This window comes from Lithobates pipiens, unplaced genomic scaffold (assembly GCF_037356315.1).
Source record: "Lithobates pipiens isolate NorthernLeopardFrog02 unplaced genomic scaffold, aLitPip1_a1.2 Scaffold_1, whole genome shotgun sequence".
Taxonomy (NCBI): Eukaryota; Metazoa; Chordata; class Amphibia; order Anura; family Ranidae; genus Lithobates; species Lithobates pipiens.
The window spans coordinates 173707566-173715031 of record NW_027507685.1 but is presented as its reverse complement, the minus strand read 5'-3'; the positions used below and the strand labels follow the sequence as shown (position 1 = coordinate 173715031).

The 7466-nt window shown below is 44.5% G+C and overlaps 1 pseudogene; it reads left to right on the top strand.

Annotated features, from left to right (window-relative positions):
- The first annotated feature begins 6454 nt into the window (after positions 1 to 6454).
- LOC143989415 (U2 spliceosomal RNA) lies at positions 6455 to 6601 on the top strand (annotated as a pseudogene).
- Positions 6602 to 7466: the final 865 nt, after the last annotated feature.

Here is a 7466-nt window from a genome sequence, read left to right as displayed (position 1 = left end):
AATGTCATCCACTTTGTGTAGCCATTGGGCGATAGTTGGTGGGTTCAGGGATTTCCAGTTAAGAGGTATGCACGTCTTAGCTGCATCCAGAAGGTGCCGTATCACGGATCTGCCATATTTCCGGGAAGGTATATCCATCACGTGGAGAAGAAAATAGGCTGGTGAAAACGGCACCACTCTGTCAGTGAATGTCTGGGTAATACGCCACACCTCTCTCTCCAGAAACCATTTATTACTTTTGCTCTACAGCATATCTAAGATTTTGGTAAAAAAAATGGATAGTTGGCCACTGTCATGGGGGACATGTACCAATACAAAAAAAATTTAATGTATTTATTGGCGTACAACATGCACTTTTTCCCCCCTAAACTCAGGGGGAACTAGGGGGTGCATGTTATACCCCGATCCCCCGCTGTCTATAATCCTTTCTGGCGTTCTCCACGGCTTCCCGGTATTTTCGGCTATCTTCGGCCATTCTCTGTTATTTTCGGCCATTCTCTGCTATTTTCGGCTATTCTCTGCTATTTTCGGGTGCACTTGGCCTTTTTCAGCGGCTTTCGGAAAGCCAAAAGCCGCTGAGAACGGCCGTGTGTGGCCGGAAATAGCCGAGGACGGCCTAATGAGGCCGAAAATACTCGAAAGCCGCCGAGGATGGCCGAGAATGGCTGAGAACTACTGAGCACTGACGAGATACACGGGACATCCGCTCTGTATCTTGGCGGCGCCATTTTTAAATGGCAGATGCACTGAAAAGACTGCAAATGACTTACAAGGCTAAATAGAAAGCTGCAAATGACTGACAAGGCTAAAGGCTAAATGGAAACTGCAAATGACTGACAAGGCTGCAAATGACTGAAAAGGCTGCAATGGAAGGCTGCAAATGACTGACAAGGCTGCAATGGAAGGCTGCAAATGACTGACAAGGCTGCAAATGACACTGACAAGGGTGCAATGCAAGGCTGCAAATTACACTGATAAGGCTGTATTGATGGGCATTTAAATGTAAGTTTTTTCCGTAAACTTCCCTCCTAAAAGTTTTTTTCTTTTAAATCCCCTCCTAAACTTGGGGTGCGTGTCATACGCCGATAAATACGGTAGCTTAAAGTGCAACAATGGCACTCAAATATTTTAAGTAATATGCTGGGGGAGATACCATAAACCTACATGTACAAATTAACACTTTAAAAGTGACATTAAAAACAGTGATCCTTATAAGCAATTGTAGCACTGACCCCCGAAGGAGCTGCTGGTTTGATTTGGGCTTACCATTACCTTCTTGTCTGTTTCTCCGTCTAGGGATTCCCGTGGTCGATGGCCCAAAGAAACATGGAAACTGACACTGAATCCTCTTTTGGGTTATTTATTTAGAACAGAAACAGAGTCTTTCAATAAGGGTAGAGGGTTAGGAGTGAGTTCAGGTACTTGGATTGCAAAAATTGGAAATCTTTTATAGGAAAATCCAGGGGATAGCCACCGTTTCACGGCTGGATTTCACAACCCCCGGATAGGCCTAGCAACCAGTAGGTTGCTCAGTAAAGTCTCTGCCACAGACTTATGATGGACACTTGAGCATTACTGAGGGACGTAGACAAATTTAAAGAGCTATCATATGGTACCAGGTTCTCTCAGCCGATCCGGCGATACCGTATAAGTGTTGATCCAGGTTGCGTCCTTCAACTAAGCCAGCCAGCCCGAGATTTGTAATGCATGGTTCCATACCCCAGGCCAGGAGGGCCATGGGGCTGGGTCAGGAGGACCACCAGAACCGAACAGACAGAAAATAATCTCCGGAAACCCCAAAGCATGTGGCACCAGCACCTTAAATACCACCTCCCAGAATGCACAGCAGAAGAACACTCCCACTGGGCTGGTTCCCAGAGAATCAGTGACATTCAATACACCCAGCTAGACTGCATTTCTAACCTTCCCGGCAGTGACAGGGACACCTGTGGTCAAGGAGTACCAAGTGCAACCCAGCTGGACTGGTACTGAAACCAGAAATTTAGAAAATAGCCCCAAAATCCAACTGTGGTTTCAGGCAAATTAACTTTGAAAAAATAACATAGCGCCTGCTCGTCAGGAGCCAGTGCTACATACTCCCCCCTCCCATTTAGACAATGTCCTCATTGTCTGTGAAGAAAAAAAAAAACTTTCAGTCCTTAAAGTCAGGTACCTGAACTCAAAATTTGGGATGAGGGATGGAAAGGAAAGGAAAAAAACACATTGAACATACAACATGTTAAACAGTTGACATAACACAGGTCACATAATACACAAACCCCAATGCCTGACTATCTACACCACCCACTCTCCGGCAGCTTGATAGACGATCTTGGTGATTCCTGAAAAGAAAAATTCACACAAAAAAAACAGCAAACACATACTATGTGTACAATCCTAGTAGGCAAAATCCCATTCTCATCAGAAAATGAGACTCTCTTTCCAGTGTTGCTATCCTACATGTACTGCGTGCAATAATCCCAGTGTTTGTGCAGACTCCCACCATCCAGTGGCAAGAGGAACAAAATGCAAGTCCTTTCATACAAGTGCTGTGGCCCATAGATGACCTTGACACGGAGCTCTCCTCTTAGCAAACCTAACACTGTCTAACTAGCCCCACAGTCCTTGTAATTTTTTTTTCAAGCAGAGGTAAAATAGTCTCAGTAATTGCTTTACCAATAAAAAAACAAGGGTCTGGCAAAGTTAATGTTTTCCCCTTGGCATCGACAGTTGTGATGAAATATACTACGGCGTCCTTTCCCGGCTGGCAAATGACATCTTTATCAGAGTATATGTGTCTCCCAAAGCTCCAGTGCTGAAGACACCCGGTGAAATATTTGTACATACTGGGGGAACATCCTTGTTCCCTAAAGGGCTTAGGTACTTTCAGGTAGTCCCACACATCACTGGCATACCAATGCTCTTGGTTCTTCTCAATCTCTTGCATAATTTCCTTGGAAACATAAGGGAACTCCAAACCATATTCTGTAGCCACCCGCTTGTTCAGCAGCCGCTGGGACCGTGCGAACCTAGGCAGAGCTCGGGCACTTCCATGCCCGGGAGGCACACAAGAATTTGGTGATTTACGTACCATGGTAAAAGGCATTCTCTTAGATTCTGACAAACTGACATTTAGGCAAAGTCAAGTCAGTGGTTTTAGGGGTTTCGGCCCGAGGCGATGCACTCCCCGAATTTAGAGCTAACCAGCCAGAAACATTCCATGTTGCGGCCACATCATCTGCATTGGCCCATAGCATTTCCTGGGACAAAGTCTCAAACAACTCATCATCGCCTGACAAGTTGGACAGGTAATCTATTTCTGTGACAGCGACACCTGCGCTCAAGGAGAATCCAGTGCAACCCAGCTGAATTGGTACTGAATCCAGAAATGTAGAAAATAGCCCCAAAACCCAACTGTGATTTCAGGCAAATTAACTTTTAAAAAATAACATAGCGCCTGCTCATCAGGAGCCAGCGCTACACAATAATAGTGTAAAAAAGCAAAAATAGTGACACTACAGGGACACTGAACTACTCTAAAGACATTATTTAAAAAAAATAGTACAATAAATAAATAAAAGAAATGTTAAAAAGATGAATAAAAATGATTCAGCCTGTGCCCACCAATGCAGCCTGTGCCCACCAATGCAGCCTGTTTCCACCATGCAGCTGCACAAGCTGCATAGGTGGACAGAGGCTGCATAGTGGGCACAGGCTGCCTTGGTGGACAGAGGCTACATGGTGGGCACACCACCATGTAGCCTCTGTCCACCAAGGCAGCCTGTGCCCACTATGCAGCCTCTGTCCACCTATGCAGCCTGTGTCCACCATTCAGCCTGTGTCCACCAATGCAGCCTGTGTCCACCATGCAGCCTCTGTCCACCAAGGCAGCCTCAAGCAGCCTGTGTGCAACATGCAGCCAGGGAACTTTGATTGACAGATCGTGCTTCCCAGGATTGGACGGGTGATCTGTCTATCAAAGTCCCGGGACCAGGAGGAGGGGCAGTATGTGACTTCGAGTGGTGGGGACCACAGCAATTGAAATGAAAGCTGTTATAGCTGTGTTACCTGTGCTCTGATCATCCGATGGCTTTCCTTTCTCCTCCCCTCCGTGATTTCTGAACTCCCATTCAAGAGGGATTATATGATATTTTTTCCCCTTTTATAGGTTAAACTAGATGGACTTGTGTCAATTACAGCTTCAAAAACTCCTGATGCCTGTTACTAAATATCTTTGACTGTCTACTTTCCTAAAAGGGGTCATTTGGGGATTATTTGGACTGTCCTGTCATTTTAGGGTCTCAAGAATTGGCTGCCAGTACATAAGGTTTGATACATTTTCAAATATATATATATATATATATATATTAAAAAAAATATCTCAAAGAAGTGACTCAGCGCACAGCCATTAATGTCTAAACTGCTGGCAATAAAAGTGAGTACAATCCTAATACCGCGTACACACAACCGGACTTTTCGATGGACTAGGTCCAACGATCTTCCCACCGGACTTTTGGCAGAGTTGCGATGGACTTTCCAAACGAACGGACTTGGCCACACACAAGCACACCAAAGTCCGACGGATTTGAGCGTAATGACGTATGACCGGACTAGAATAAGGAAGTTCATAGCCAGTAGCCAATAGCTGTCCTAGCGTCGGTTTTCATCCGTCGGAATTGCATACAGACGAACTGATTTTTCGACCGGACTTGAGTCCGTCGGAAAGATTTGAAACATGTTTTATTTCTAGGTCCGTCTGACTTTTGGGGAAAAAAAGTCAGCTGGAGCCCATACACGATCGTAATATCCGACGGATTCATTCAGTCGAACCTAGTCCATTGAAAAGTCCGGTTGTGTGTACGTGGCACTAGTGAAAATGTCCAATTAGCCATTTTCCTGCTCAGGTCTCTGGTGTTAATGGGGAGCAGGTGTGTTAAATTTGGTGTTGCCACTCTCAATCTCTCCTACTGATCACTGGAAGTTCAACATGGCACTTCAAGAATTATTGCTCTACGTAAAGATGGCATAGGCTATAAGAAGATTGCCAAGACCGTGAAATTGAGCACCAGAATGGTAGCCAAGACCATACAGTGGTTTAACAGGACAGGTTCCATTCAGAATGCTGCCAGCATTAGTACAGAGGTTGAAGGGGTAAGGGGTGAGCCTGTCAGTTCTCAGACCATACACCGCACACTGCATCAAATTGGTCTGCATGGCTATCGTTCCAGAAGGAAGCCTCTTCTAAAGATGATGCACACGAAAGCCCGCAAACAGTTTGCTGAAGACAAGCAGACTAATGACATGGATTACTGGAACCATGTCCTGTGGTTTGATGAGACCAAGATACATTTATTTGGTTCAGATGGTGTCAAGCGTGTGTGGAGGCAACCAGGTGAGGAGTACAAAGACCACTGCCTTGCTAAAGAAGCTGAGGGTAAAGGTGATGGACTGGCCAAGCATGTCTCCAGACATAAACCCTATTGAGCATCTGTGGGGCATCCTAAAATGGAACGTGAAGGAGCGCAAGGTCTCTAACATCCACCAGCTCCATCGTGTCATCATGGAGGGGTGGAAGAGGACTTCAGTGTCAACCTGTGAAGCTCTGGTGAACTCCATGCCCAAAAATGTGAGGAGTGTACTCACTTTTACTCACTTTTATGAGATACTATATCTGCTATACTATACTATATACTATATCTGCCCTCTGGATCTATAATAGCTCTGGATACGGAAAAGGAGACCGAGTTTCTAGCCGCCATCATGACTCCTCTCTTCTTGGCTTACATCGATGCTATAAAAATGTGCGGGTAGTTCTTGTGGGCGCATTAAGGTGTGAGGTATTTGTTAAAATTGGTTTCCTGAATGGCGATGAGGTCAGCTTTGTTGGAGATGGATTTCTTCCATAGAGAGTGGCATTTTGCAGGGGGGTTCAGGCATCTGGCATTTAGGAACAAGATCTTAAGTCCCATTTAGATGTATCCAGCTGATCTGGAGAACGATGTTGTGGATCAAAAATTTGAAGTTTTGAAAAGTGTGGACAACTGTGGATGATAGGATGAGGGCATCAGGAGGTGTTGATTGTAGAGATTGTTCCATATATGAAAGATTATTTCTGAGGATGAATGGAGGTCATACAGCCAAGATGGTGTAAGGAGACAAAACTAAATAAGGAGTGTAGCTCCAGTGGGTTCAGCTCCCCAAGGAGTTCTTGAAGTCAAGTAGGCAGGACAACTGGGAGAAGCTCTTGCAGCATAAACATAGGTTGGCAAAAGAAAACAAGAAATTTGACCCGTCCAAACCAAAAAACGAGAAATAAACAAGTAAAAAAAGAAGGTCCATATAGAACCACGTGTGCAATATCCACTGCAAAAGTTTGTGGGGTATAGGGTACGGTGGAATGTACTCCATCTAATTTCAGGGTTCCTCTGTAGAACTGGGCAAGGATGTAGAGATGATTGCTTCTCTGACCTTTTGGCTAAGATCAATCTGGGGACCATATATTAAATGGATTTTTAGAACAAGGAGATGGAAGAAGAGCTTGCTCTGTCGACTCCACGCATCAACCTGGTATTGCAGTACCTCCAGTACCGGTGCACAGAAAAAAAAAGACATAGAGATGTCGACTCTAGGTGTTTTGTAAAGGTGGTGAGGACTTCTTGGAGACTACTTGCCAGTCTGGATGAACGTGCCTTAGAGCCTGGCATGAGGAGCTAGTGGACATAGTTTATATCTCAGGTATGATACGCCATTGTTTGAGAATATTAAGGCCATCATCTAGGGAGGTAATTATATGTGATTTCCCTTGATAGGTCACACTCAGCTTGGCTGGAAACTTCCATTTGTAGATGACCTTAGTGATAGAGTTCAGCTTATGTCAGAGTTGCAGAGTGTATTGGGAAAAATCTGGTAAGACCTGGGCCTGCACTGGCTGCTGGTCGTTGCAGTGGAAAAAATTAATCCACATTAGGAGATCACAAGGTACTTCCAGTGAGAGGAAGGATGCAGGGAATTATTTCTATGGAAAGGTCCTCTGGTGTAAGATTAGGAACCACTGCTTTAAATTGTTCCCATACGAAATGGGGTAATTTAGTGGCCTGAACCATTTCAGATATGCCTCTGATTTTTAAACAGAAAAACAAAGAAAAAGTGCCTCTAAGTGTAGAATTAAAAGCTGTTTAATTTGCCCAAAAAGGGCTAAAAACACTTACAAGATATGTAGACTGGCAGAGCATATCATTAATATCCATGTAGGTGGTCCGGCATGAATGCAATGTTTTTTTTTTTCTGTTACTCCTCCTGTCCTATACCTTTATATTGTGATAACGCACCATTTACATATTCCCTGCCCCTAAGGTCCGCCCATGTAGTATAAATTAGTCCCATACACATACAGTCATCAGGTTGATAAAGGAACTAATGAGATGCTCCAAAACACGTCCCTCTTTGATGACTGCTTCCTGTTTTTC